The sequence below is a fragment of the Cyprinodon tularosa genome, unplaced genomic scaffold, assembly GCF_016077235.1.
Source record: "Cyprinodon tularosa strain WSP-4 unplaced genomic scaffold, ASM1607723v1 ctg467, whole genome shotgun sequence".
NCBI classification, from domain to species: Eukaryota; Metazoa; Chordata; class Actinopteri; order Cyprinodontiformes; family Cyprinodontidae; genus Cyprinodon; species Cyprinodon tularosa.
Window position 1 is genome coordinate 1125070 of NW_024039193.1, and position 13892 is coordinate 1138961.

General features: G+C 38.6%; 1 long non-coding RNA gene across 1 annotated transcript; it reads left to right on the top strand.

Moving 5' to 3' along the window:
* Positions 1-10373: 10373 nt before the first annotated feature.
* On the top strand, positions 10374-11948 carry LOC119794086. The gene is made up of 4 exons (XR_005282180.1): positions 10374-10474; positions 10648-10726; positions 10810-10952; positions 11486-11948. It is a non-coding gene; the product is annotated as an uncharacterized LOC119794086 (long non-coding RNA).
* Positions 11949-13892: the final 1944 nt, after the last annotated feature.

A 13892-nucleotide genomic window follows, 5' to 3' on the forward strand; every position in this document is an offset into this window, starting at 1 on the left:
TGATGTTAAAAATTTTCAATTATCATCCATAAAAATGAGTGATACAGTTCCTCTGTCACTGGTTCATCCGACTCTATTTAATGAAATCATTGTGGACTTATCATTGTTGAAGAAGAGGGAAAAGGAAATTTTTCAGAATCTTGCTCAATCCAATCATATATAGAAAATAAATATTTTGGTTATGTTCAAGTGTATACAGATGCATCTAAAAGCCTAAGTAACAACAATGGGGTGTCATTTATCGTCCAAGAATTTACGGTAATATTAAAAAATGTAAGAGGATTTCTGAAGACGTATCAGTGTTTACAGGGGAAATGATGGGAATTATTTTGGCTTTGAGTTGGATTGAAGATGTTCGTCCTTTAAGAAGTTTAATTTGCTCTGATTCAAGCTCATCGTTATATTCAATTAAAAATAATCATTCCAATTGTAGACCAGACCTTCTATTGGAGATTCAGTTAATACTTTATAGAATTCAGACCATGGGATTAATTGTAATTTTTACATGGGTTCCATCTCATATAGGAGTAATAGGTAATGAATTGGCAGACAGATATGCAAAACAAGCTTCAAAAAACAGTTGCATTGAGATACTGATTCCATTTAGTAAAGAGGAGATAAAATCTATTATAAAACAAAAGGTTAAGGAAAGATGGCAGAAGCAGTGGGAGGAGGAAAGAACTGGTAGATGGCTTTATAGCATTCAAAGGAAAGTTGGGGTAATGAGGGGAACAGGAAGAAGTAGAAAAGAAGATAATATCATATCCAGGTTACGTTTTGGTCATACAGGCTTAAACAGTACATTATTTATAATGGGAAGACATCCATCAGGAAATTGTGAATTTTGTTTTCAAGAAGAGACAGTAGAACATGTTTTGTTGTTTTGTCCAAAGTACGCTGAGGAGAGAAGGAAATTAGAATATCGACTTCTAAAGAATAAGTTACAGTTAAAAATATCAGATATGTTGGGATATTGCTCCTCTTCTGAATATTTACGTTATTTATTAAGATTTCTTAAGAAAACTAAACTGATAGAAAGGATTTATTTATTTATTTATTTTTTTTTTTAAGTTGCGTCCTGATCCACACTCCTTACCAGTAGGTGGCGGTAATGCACACCAATAAGTTGCTTGTCAACCGCCATTAAACAAGAAACAACAACAACAACAGGTGTGTGAAAGCTGGGAAACATCTTTAACATGCAGGGCAGTGTGCCTTGGGGACCAGGGATGAAAAACACTGATTTAAATGATCACATTTTACATAAAAAAAAGAATATATTTCTAAAGCTTTAGACTTCAAATAAAATCCACTCAGTCTTCAAGAGCAAGTCCACATGTGACTTAGTCAGAGAAAAGACCATCAATAAATGATGCTGCAGCACCCCATACATGAAGAACGGTTCTTCCAGCCTACATCACTGCAGACAAAGCAGAGCTTCAGCTCTAATGCTTTATACAGGTGCTGGTCATAAAATTAGAATATCATGAAAAAGTAGATTGATTTCAGTAATTCCATTTAAAAAGTGAAACTTGTATATTATATTCATACATTACATACAAACTCATATATTTCAGATGTTTATTTTGTTTAATTTTGATGATTACAAATGACAACAAATGAAAATCTCAAATTCATCATATCAGAAAATTAGAATATTGTGAAAAGGTTCAAAATTGATGGCCCCTGGTGCCACACTCTAATCAGCTAATTAACTCAAACCACCTGCAAAAGCCTTTAAATGGTCTTTCAGTCTAGTTCTATAGGCTACACAATCATGGGGAAGACTGCTGACTTGACAGTTGTCCAAAAGACGACCATCGACACCTTGCACAAGGAGGGCAAGACACAAAAGGTCATCGCTAAAGAGGCTGGCTGTTCACAGAGCTCAGTGTCCAAGCACATTAATAGAGAGGCGAAGGGAAGGAAAAGATGTGGTCGAAAAAAGTGTACAAGCAAGAGAGATAACCGCACCCTGGAGAGGATTGTGAAACAAAACCCCTTCAAAAATGTGGGGGAGATTCACAAAGAGTGGACTGCAGCTGGAGTGAGTGCTTCAAGAACCACCACACACAGACGTATGAAAGACATGGGTTTCTGCTGTCGCATTCCTTGTGTCAAGCCACTCTTGAACCACAGACAGCGTCAGAAGCGTCTTGCCTGGGCTAAAGAGAAACAGGACTGGACTGCTGGTGAGTGGTCCAAAGTCATGTTCTCTGATGAAAGTAAATTTTGCATTTCCTTTGGAAATCAAGGTCCCAGAGTCTGGAGGAAAAGAAGAGAGGCACTTCATCCACGTTGCTTGAAGTCCAGTGTAAAGTTTCAACAGTCAGTGATGGTTTGGGGTGCCATGTCATCTGCTGGTGTTGGTCCATTGTGTTTTCTGAGGTCCAGGGTCAACGCAGCCACATACCAGGAAGTTTTAGAGCACTTCATGCTTCCTGCAGCTGACCAACTTTTTGGAGATGCAGATTTCATTTTCCAACAGGACTTGGCACCTGCACACAGTGCCAAAGCTACCAGTACCTGGTTGAAGGACCATGGTATCCCTGTTCTTAATTGGCCAGCAAACTCTCCTGACCTTAACCCCATAGAAAATCTATGGGGTATTGTGAAGAAGAAGATGCAATACACCAGACCCAACAATTCAGAAGAGCTAAAAGCCACTATTAGAGCAACCTGGGCTATCATAACACCTGAGCAGTGCCACAGACTGATCGACTCCATGCCACGCCGCATTGCTGCAGTAATACAGGCCAAAGGAGGCCCAATCACAGCTCAGCGTGTGTAAGCTGTGATTGACACTCCATCAGACGCTCCTCTGGCTGTGATTGGTTGTTTTGACTCGTCCCGAATTATTCTTTCCAGATTGAAATACAGGCAGTAGGCGGGACCAATTGAAGCAGTTCACATGCACTGCTGTCTGGGCATAGGGACAGTTTTAGCCAATATGACAAAAAAGTGATTTTTAAAAACTTACAGACTTCAGCTTTAATCCAGATCATGTTATATCCAGTGGTGGAAAGTAACAAAGTACATTTACTTGCTTGCTCTACTTAAGTACGTTTTTGAATATATTTACTTGATTTTTTTTTAGGGGGGGGCATATAACTCACTCCACTAAATTTCAAAGTCTACTCCACTCCATTTCGAGGAAGCTGCAAGTTACTTGTTCCCTTTGGCTCAGCTTAGCTTTGTAATCCACTGTTGCTATTTTTCTTTCTTGAAATGCAATTTTAACATGGCAGATAGCAGATAGGAATGAATTTGGACACCACTGTTTTAAAGATTAGCATGACATTATAACAATGTGAGAAACTCTGGGGAGATGATATTTGTAGTTTATTCATTTTATTAAGGCGTTAGTTGTTGCCAATGTGGCCAAGTTGTTCAGATGAGTTCTCAAATGAGAGCTGTAGTTTGTTTCTGGTAATAGATTCAACATTTAACCTTTTTTTCAATAGTGAAAGTTTGAGGAGAATCAAGAAAATCCTGTTTTCTTTTTGGTTTGCTTTTAAATAAGAAATCAAACGAGCTGTCTTTATTTTTTGTGTCATGTTTATGCTGAAGTTCTTTCCAGGTGGGGTTGAATTTGTAGCAGGTGGTTCTACGCATCAATACATCAGGTGGATTCTGAAAGTTATACATATCTGAAAGTTAAGTATACAGAAAAGTACTGATATTAAGACATTTTATTTGAATTTTTGAAAACTAATACTTTTTGAATACCTACTTGAACATTAATTTCTTCCATATGAAACTAGGGTTTTATTAAAACAACAAAAAGAAAAAATAAGATTAATACAAAGTGGAAGGTAAAATCACGGAATTAGACTAGACTAAGACTTAGACAAACTTTATCAACATTAGGGATACACAGAATGCATACAAAACTATGTTTATACATTAATAATATATTTTCTTTCATAGTGCAACCCTCTACAGTAGTTGCACTGCTTATAAAAACACCAAGAGTCAAGAGATAGGGTTATTTAAATCTAGATTCGCAGAAGAGGTTGGTCAAAACCAAATCCCATGGCAAATATAGCTTCCACCCCAATAAAACACCAAACAAGTTAAGTTTAAATTTGTATTACAATATTGATTATGAACAATATAAATCACAAAAAGAATAAAAAGGGAATAAAAAAAAAAATACAATGTACCTATGAGATCTCAGGGGAAAATTAAATAAACTTGGTCCAATGTCCAAAATGAAAACTACCCTTGAGTGCACTCAAAATTAAAGTTGTCCTACCACCCCTTAATACTCAGAGTCCAAACCAAGGATTCTCAAAGGAGCCTCTGTGGTGCTGCTAAGTAGAGGAGGTGGACCAAGGAGCCAGGCACCCGGGCGACCAAGTGCGCTGATGAGACGAAGAAACGACCTCCAGGATCCGAATTAAAAAGGAACCTTAATAAAAAAAACAGTCTACACAAGATGCACAGAAATTAAAGATTAATATTATTCACTAATGTCCATGTTTAATTTTTACTAATGCCTTTTAGTCCATTCTTTTTAACTTAAATATATAGTGTACAGAAAATGCAGCAGAATACATTAACTTAGATTGGGAATATAGATTTGAAACAAACTTTCTCCAAAATCCAGTTTTAATGAAAAAAATAGTGCAATTGGCTTCTGGTACCATCACATTTGGAATAAACAGCATAAAACAAAGCCAACAACCCAGTTATACATAGAAAAGCAAACAGCCAGTAATTTGTGGCTAATGGACGTCTTTTAGAGCAGCGTCCCCCAACCACCGGGCCGTGGACCGGTACCGGTCCGTCGGTCATTTGGTACCGGGCCGCACAGAATAATTTATCGACGGTCAGAGTCTGAGTGATGTTTTATTTTGAAAAATCTAAAAAATTGCGGTATTCTTTCCCAATAACATCAGTCGGTGCATCTATGCCTCTTGACACAGGTTAAGACTCATCCTATCTATAACATCCTATCTTTGTGAAGCAGGATTTTCTGCGGTTACAGCGACCAAAACAAAGCTATGGAGCAGACTGGACATCAGGAGCACACTTCGTGTGTCATTGTCTCAGATTACGCCTCGATGGGACCGGCTTGTTTTATTTTTATGCTGTTTGTATTTGATGTTACAGTATGCCAGTCGTATCATTTTACTTGATCGTATTTACAAAGAGTATAAATCCCGGGTCTGCGAAAATATTGTCTGATATATAGCAGTCCGTGGTGCAAAAAAGGTTGGGGACCGCTGTTTTAGAGAACACAATTCAGTGAGTAAAATATTTTACACACCATGAACAGCTTTCACAGCTAATTTTAAAAGTCATCCTGACTGGTTTGTAAAAAATTAAGGCTTAGATATCATTTAACAACCTTTTATATCGTGTTTCAATCACTACATCATGTGCTAAATACACAAAATGGTACACCTACCGAGACAACTCGATTGAGATTCATATCAATTTCCAACGGAGTTCAACAACATTCACCAGCCTGGTGTATCTGCAAATAAGCTATGAAATATATTCTGAATCCTTTTTATGCTTAAATTGCTTTTTAATGAAGATTTACCTCGTTTCTATATGCTGCCACCCAGTGGTGAAAATCGGAGTTGCACTTGATTTCCTAATGTCAGCAGGAAATGCATTACATTGAGGTAATTAAGGGGTTAAATTAACAGGGTTACAATAAATACATTCGGAAAACAGGAAAACAGCATTTTCATATTTAATTGGATTTAATTTGGGGATGCATTCTTTTATACCTTTCAAAAAATGATAATGGACCATCCTCCTGGTGCCATATAGGCTATAACAGTCAAGTGGAGAACCCTGCGTGTCAAATATTGAAAGGGATACCCGGTGTGTCATTATGTGACGCAGAAGGAGCCTGACCAAGCGTCCAAATGTGACGAGTTGAGATTGAGAATGTGTAGGAATATTTTCTTAATTGAATACTTCAATACTTCAACTTGAGTAGATGTTTAAACGAGTAACTTTTAATTGTAGTTGATTAAGTTTTTAATAGTAGGTTATCAAGTACTACTATTGAGTACTTCGTCCACCACAGTGGAGATTAAGAAAAAAGCAGCTTTGGATTGAAATTTCTTTCCAAATTCAGATTCAGATTTATTGCACAATATTTCAAACTATGGTAGAAAACCTTAGAAAGCGGCCAGTGAGCTTTAGAACTCGCTCCTTTGCCTCATTAAATGCAAACTTTGACTGAACTCACCTTTGGGTGAGGATAAAAATATATTACTGGAGAAAAACGTGCTTTGTTTGATGCTAATTAGCTGGTGCAGCTAGCACGCTTTTCTAATTGATCTCACGCACGCGTGCGTGCGCACGCTCACCCGCTGCCATGGAAACGGAGCACCAGCCATCTTTAACGCTCATTTCTAACCTGAACCTTGGAGATTGCAGTTGCTGCTTTCTGTGGTTTGCTAATCTGCTAAAGGTGGGCTTCGCATCGCTGGACAACTGGTTCCTGGATCATCTGAAAGGTTTATGTCACTCTTTTACTATGTTAATTAAAAACAAAAATGTTATGTGAGTTTTTCATGGAAGTTGTGACAGCTAGCCTAGCTTAGCTTCTAGCATCTTTGACATCTCAGAGATTAAAAGTGTTTTGTGTTTTTGTCAGGAATTTTAACAGTGATTTAGTGATTTAAAAAATATATTTGTGTTTAAGAAAAACACCTTTGTTGAATTTGAGGTGAAATGTTCGTAAACTAGATGTGCTAGGTCTATGATTTTTAAAAAATGCCCTGAAAATAAGTTTGCTCTATATGAAAATGTTGGTGAAATTACAATAAATAAATATAAAAAGACAGTTGAAGGAAATTTAGCATAATATATTATCAAGCTAAACTGTTTATTTTTTTGTATTTGATAAAAATATATATCATTTTGAGTGTTTTGGAAGTTGACTGAATTTCTCCTGATAAACAACTGGGAAATAAAAGATAAAGATTCTCAAGTTGTTTAACTTAGTTAATGTGTTCAGGAAATGTTAAGTTTATAACCAGTTTTTTTTATTTATTTTTTTTAATAGATTTTTATTGGTTGGAAATGGGAGGAATGATAACAGAAATGTAATGATATAAAACAAAAACACCTTTTGGTTTGTGAGAATAATCTTTGATGAATTTATTGTGGAAATGGTTGAAAACATACAAAACAGTTTTAGAATAAAACCTTTTTTTTTTAAATATATTTGAACTTGAAAAGGAAGTTCTTTTTTAAAACATGCAGTGGTAAACATATTGGTCTCCATGGATACCTTAGTAGAATGCATTAAACAGGGTTTTAAGGTGGCATATATTTTTGACTTTAATGGAAGGTCAAAGGTGTTAAAAATGTGTGATTTTAAAAGTTTCTGGATTCAGAGGATCGTATTTGGTGAGTTTGGTATCAAATTCTTGCAAAACAAGTTGGTGCCTGGCCCCTTCTGTCAGAGAAGGACTCGAAGAACAAGTGTGGTCTCCTTAATACAACAATTAACAACTTTAGCTTTTAAAATTATTTTGAAAGGTCACGTATTTCTTGTTATATTAATAAAACCCTAAACATTATCATTTTTTTTTTTAGTTTTGTTTCCTAAAACACTTTAATGTTTGCACTTGACTAAAAATCAGATCCTTTACATTTTTGGGCAGTAAAATGTTTAGAACCTGGCTGAGTTTATTATAAGTGCTGTCATTGTGAGGAAAGCGTAAAGAATAAATGTTTGATTCAATATATTATTTAAAAGTGTTTCTGCGGCCCTTGTTTTGATCTTCAGGTGAATGTAAATAATTGAATCTTATCTGTCACCAGAAATAATACAGCTTGTTTACAGATGACTTCATCATTTTCTAGATCTTCAAAACATTTAACGCTGGATGGTTTCTTCTAAAGAATTAAAAGTTCTGTATAGGATCCCCTTTCTTAGATTTGTAGAAAAAAATTGAATCTGATTTGTCCCTCTAATTGTCTGCACCTGCGCATTGGGTGCAGAAGCCTGTTAAAGGGCAGTATTTTCAGAGCCCCAAGACCATAAAATTCTGAGACGCTGATTGGCCATTAAATTATTCAATTCACCTAGCAATAGTACATGATTGGCAGATTCTATGCACTTGTGGGGCAGTCTAATCAGAGCCCCAAGACAGAGACGGTAGGAGTCTGTCTGTGGAAATCCACAAATGAATAACAGTAGATAGGGAAATGTACTGAGACAGGAGCACACAATCGTATACGCACATATATATATATATATTTTTAAATATTTCTGTGTGTATTAATTTTTGTATTATTGTGTCTTTTACAACGATGTCCATTTTTATTTTAAAACTAACCAAACCACTAACATTCTTAATATGTTTTTTATTGGGTTATTTTAGCTCACAGATCAATGTTCTTATTGATTAAATCTACTTTAACCTGACAAACTCACACAGGCACATCCAGCAACCTAAAATAAAGCATCTCATTTTTTATTTAATGTTCCTTTATTAACGTTCCTGGTCTAATGATGTCTTTCCCTCACAGTTGCCGCCCTTCCTGACCCGGAGCTCCCGTTCTGGATTCAGGAACTGGGTAATTTTAATTTCAATTTTAATAACGTCATGGGAGAACTGAGGAGAAGGATGATAATGAGGAGGTTGAGAGAACAGTTACACATTGAAGAGGTGGAGGAAGGTTTTTTTGATGATGAGGAGGAGGAGGTAGAGGCTGAAGCAGTAGTGGTGGAGGAGAATGAGGAGGTGGAGATACAGGATTTTGTGGAGGTAGAGGTTGAGGACGAGGTTGAGGATGAGGAGGAGGCTGAGGACGAGGATGAGTATGATGGGTGTTTTTCTAGCGAGTCTCTTTATGGGGCTGAGGATGAGGATGAGGCTGAGGATGATAGGTCTTTTTGTAGTGAGTCTCTTGATGAGGCTGAGGATGAGGATGAGGATGACGAGGAGGCTGAGGATGAGTTTGAGGCTGAGTATGAGTTTGAGGCTGAGGATGAGGATTATAGGTCTTTTTCTAGCGAGTTTCTTGAGGTATCTAGTGCGTTCTCCGGATATGACACCACAAGCTCTGAGGAAGAAGACGATGAAGATTCCCCGGACTGCCAAAAAGACCGTGCCTCTAGGAAAAGGAGAAGAGACGAAGATGAGGAAGATGATGAAGACAATGACCACCTTCCACCTCTTCTTCGGTTCCCACTGAGGATCCCCCCCCCCTTCAGACTCCCTTGGAACCAGGAGGAGCCGGAGGATTCCCCGGACTGCCAAGAATACCGTGCCTCCAGGAGAAGGAGAAGAGAGGAAGATGATGAAGAGGAGCCCCCTGGGAAGAGGCCTTGTGGCGAGAGGCATGTTTGAGAAGAGGGATTTCAAGAACCTTCCTTTAACGCCTTCAACTATCTATTTTATTGCTGATTTGGTGACTTTTGGAGGTGGGAAGGCTGAAGGACTGGAAACAGTCACACCTAGATATCATTTATAGATCGTTTTTATATCTGGCAGGTCTAGGGATGCCTTAGGTAGCGTCTTGCACCGTGGCTTTTCTTTACCCCGCTGCTAGATTTATTTTTTTTAGATGCTAAGGAGTCTGGCAGGTCTAGGGATGCCTTAGGTAGCGTCTTGCACCATGGCTTTTCTTTACCCCGCTGCTAGATTTATTTTTTTTAGATGCTAAGGAGTCTGGCAGGTCTAGGGATGCCTTAGGTAGCGTCTTGCACCGTGGCTTTTCTTTACCCTGCTGCTAGAATCACAGAATAGAGGCAAATGAACAAAAAACATAGATAAAAAACACAAAAAGACAGAAATTAAATTAAATATCAACCACAAGGAGGCAAACAAATCCAAGGAAACTGCTGGACATCGCTGCTGAGGACGACTGAGGAGGTCAAACCTAAACCCTAAAGGAGAAAAAGAAGGTAGAGAGATGACGCTTGGTGGGGCTAATTGATTTAGACCAGTTAGAGGCAGAGGACAGGACTGATGTAGGGATTTGAGTTGTGAAGCACCGACTGTTAGAAACTGCTTTCCGATGTGACTTGGTCTAGTTTTAGATGTTCCTCTGGTTAGTTAGTTTTCAGGCCTAGTTTGAGGGAAAAGAACCCTCTGCAGAAATATTCTCCATATCATCTAGGCATTTTCCCGACCGCAGTGGATCTCTTTTGTGTTTTTTGAATCCCATGTTGGACCGAGCCTCTCCAAGCTTTTGGGCCATCAGAAGTCTGATGAATCTGCAGCGACCAAACCACGGGGATCATCGAGCTGCTGACCTTCACAAAGAGTGGGAGCATGTTCAGTAAGGAGCAACAATAATCCATCATTTAAATATAAAGTTAACATTTCAGGTGGCCTCACTTAATTTTTCATGTATGTTCAGACACTGTGGACTTCCAAAAGCAGAAGTCCTGTGAGGAACCGGGACATCCAGGATGGTGAGGTGCTTTCCAGTCCCCACCTGAGGACGGCACAGAGAAAGACTGGAACAGAAAACACACGGAGTAAGACTTTATTAACACGACAAACCCACAACTCAAGCTTCCCAGGCCTGATCAAAAGCTAACAGTCATTGAAACACAGAAAGACCAAGATTATAATGAAAACAACATCCTGCCCCAGATTTCAACTTGGTGTCGAGGAAATTCTGTAGATTAATTTGTCTTATTTTTTTCAGGGAAAGCAGGTTGAACATGGAAGCAGTGTTCTAGCAGTCGGATCACATTGGAAAAGAATCCATCCACATGTGTTTGGAGGTATGTTGGTTGTTGTTTGACTAGAGAAGCATCGCATGCAGACAGGTTAAGACTGTGAGGATGCTTTGCTTTCATTTATGAAGGAGCTGAAGAAGAGGATGGAGCACACAGACCGCTAAGGAGAAGAAACATGGCTCCTCTATTTGTCTCTCCAACGTTCTGGAGTCTGAAAAACGTTGACGACCCCGCAGCTAAACTATCAGTCTGCTCCACCCAGTAGAAGAAGGTAATGAACCTTTATTGCTTCCAGATGTTCATCAGTATTGGTGAAGATAGTAAAAATCGATCCAGAACAAACAGATACAAAAGCTTCAACCATCCCATCAAGGTGGTCTAACCTTTAATCTTTATCTTTCCATCATGAGTGGATGTTCACCTCTATTTGCATCTCTGTAACCAAACCTTTACCAGAATCAGAAGTTCTGACTTTTCCATTAAACCACAGATAAACGGTTAAGAAGCAGCTTCTGATCCAATATGGGAGAATTTCCCCCTGATTGATCTCTGAAGGTTTTTTTTTAGAACTTATTAAAGCAGAGAAACGACCGACTGAAGACTCCAACAAATGCAGCATTTTCAGGCATTTTCTCCAAGCATCCATTGTTTACAGTTATTATAGTTACAGTTTACAGTTAACTTTAGGTTCACCCTGTGTGTTTCCCTCTTCTCTTGGTTAAAGTTACATTTCTCTCAGTGTTTATGTGTTTAAATGTCACAGACTAGCGTGTTTGTTCACTAACTCCTGTTCTTCTTTTTCAGATGAGGTCATCTGCTCCTTGGACCGGCGCCTCTGTCTCTGTCAGACGTCTGCTGTCCTGTTAAAGACCCGCTCAGCCGCAGTAGAGGGGAGCTGACATGGAACCGGGGTCTGCTGGAGGTTCCTTCCTGCTTAAAGCTGGTTTTCCTCTCCACTGTCTCCTCATTGCTCAGGAGGAGGCACTGCAGCAAAATTAACGACTGTCTGTGATTGGCTGAGCTTCCTTGGGTTGAAGACATTTCTCTGAATGCCACGATAAGCTGAATTTATCTTCACCATGTTGTAAATAGGATCTAATTGGATATTTGTGTTTAGATTTGGTTCTGTGTTTGTGTTGACTTCTGTTACATGTTTCTGTATTAAAATTGTCATGTTAATTGCCTTTAGATGACATTTTCTGTGACTTGTTTCTATTTTAAGACTGATTTATATTAAATCCCCTTACTGCACAGGCGTCAAAGTCATTCCAGAAAGGGCCGTGTGGCTGCTGGTTTTCTTTCCACCCAAGCAGTAGCACACCAGACTCCATTCATCTCATCAAGGTGAGTCTAGTCTTAACCTGATGACTTGATGGGATGAACGGAGTCTGGTGTGCTACTGCTTGGATGGAAAGAAAACCAGCAGCCACACGGCCCTTTCTGGAATGACTTTGACACCCCTGCCTTACTGGGTCTGGTTCTGTTGAAGTATGCTTCCTGTCGTTCTATCTTTACCTGTTATTTCTCACTATAATAAAGGTTTGATTGCAGTAATGTGAACAGGATCTGTTTGTATTTTCTGGTAAAGTGTCTTGAAATAAGTGGTTGTAAATTGATTCTTTATAAATAAACCAAACTGAAGTCAAATGGAGCAAGAGTCCTAATATTACTATAGTACAGCGCTTTGGCAGATTGGTGGTTATTATTGTTTCTCTGTTGGGGGGCCTGACCTGACAGCTCATGTTAACAGAACAATTGTTCTTGTCACTTTGCAGTGTCAAAACAAATTAGCTCTAAAAAAAGGACAGTGAGACGTTCCTCCTGCAGTTCTTCTCATTTTATTGACCTTATAGACAATCTGGGAGTTTAGCAGCAGAGCAGACAGTAAACATCAACACTGAGCCATACAAAGAACAACAAACAAATATGGGAGGATAATTAAAGATTAATGTTAAAATAAAACAGTAAAAGATTCAATCAACTAGGACGATAGCAGGAACTAAATGTTTAATGAACCCAAAAGCAAACAGCTTTGGTTAATTAGAATAAAACTTGGTTTTAAGGTGATTTTCTCTTCTTTAAACTCTACATTTATATCTCTTCCATACTTGGTCCCTCAGGGTTGCATTGCTCACTCCTTTTAGCAGACACCAACTAGTTAATGATTCAGGCTCCTATTCTATCAGAGGAAAATGGATTTAAATGGATTGATGATCCTAAACTCACATTTAAACTGGTTTTGGAATAGATAAAGCAGCTTTAAATGAACATCTGGAACCTCGGCCATTGTCATGTCTGGATGATCACGTTTAAGGCTACGTTCACACTGCAGGCATTAATGCACAGTTCTGATTTTTTTTTAGGAAATCTGATTCTTTTGCGTGGTTGATCTCATTTCCAAATATGCAATCTCAAGTGTGAACTGAATTCATTCAACTTAAGTGTCTTAAGGGAGCGTGTTCTGTGTTTACGAAAGTAAACATGGAAGGTAGAGCAGGAGCGCATTTAAAATCTTTAATTTCTTTCCCAGCCTCAGCCAGCGCATTAACAACACAATCTTTTCAAGATGGTTGAAAATAAAGAATGCTCTCCGCATTATCTTCCGCCATGGTTGTTTTTCCTGCTGTTGCTACATAGCAAGATGCAGAATAGTGACTTTAGTCCAGTATTAATGGCATACAGATCAGATGAATGGGTAAGATTTGACTGAGTATCAATACTTTTACTCAAGTACTACAGTTGAATACTTCATCCAACACAGCATGTATGTAATGACAACTATGCTTACCAACTTAAAACTCTTGAAGTTATTTTGCTAGTAGGAAGAAGAGTACAGCCTCAAAAGGCGGGATTTCCTGAAAAGTAGCCATTCACAGCCGGGTTGCTTTGTCCGTTGGGTAACGTCTTCAAAGAGACAATAGTTCACACGAGCACAAAAAACAGATCCACACGTGAGAAAGGGAGGCTGTGCACGAGGATATCAGACCACCAAGTTTGATGTTGAGATGATTCTGCCACTAGAGGGTGCTACTGCTGCTGTTGGTGAGACGCATCACTTTCACTTCCTGTTTTGACTACTGAGCAGTGTTTTTGCTCTTCAGGCTATCTCCGTTTTTCCTCTCCACTGTCGCTACAAGCATGCTTGGTCTGAGGGATTGCATTCGAGTCAGTGAGTCAATGCAATCAGCTGGTTTTCCTTAGACAGAAAACT